A 270-nucleotide genomic window follows, 5' to 3' on the forward strand; every position below is an offset into this window, starting at 1 on the left:
TTGAGCTTACATAAGTGAGAGCAGAGATTTTTTTTTTTTACCAGGAATCAAACTCGGGACCTTGTGGTTGGCAAGCAGGTGCTTATGCTGCTAAGCTATATCTCTGCCCTATCAGCAGAGTTTGATGATGTTTATGTTTCTTTGTGTGTGTGTGTAGATATATAAGGTACAGAATGTTGTGAAGTACGGAGTTCATAAAATCCATCTTGGGGGCCAGGGAGATGGCTTAGTAGGATAAGCGCTTGACTGGCAAATGCAAGGATCTGAGTT

Source organism: Octodon degus, unplaced genomic scaffold (genome assembly GCF_000260255.1).
Source record: "Octodon degus isolate 3935 unplaced genomic scaffold, OctDeg1.0 scaffold00001, whole genome shotgun sequence".
NCBI lineage: Eukaryota > Metazoa > Chordata > Mammalia > Rodentia > Octodontidae > Octodon > Octodon degus.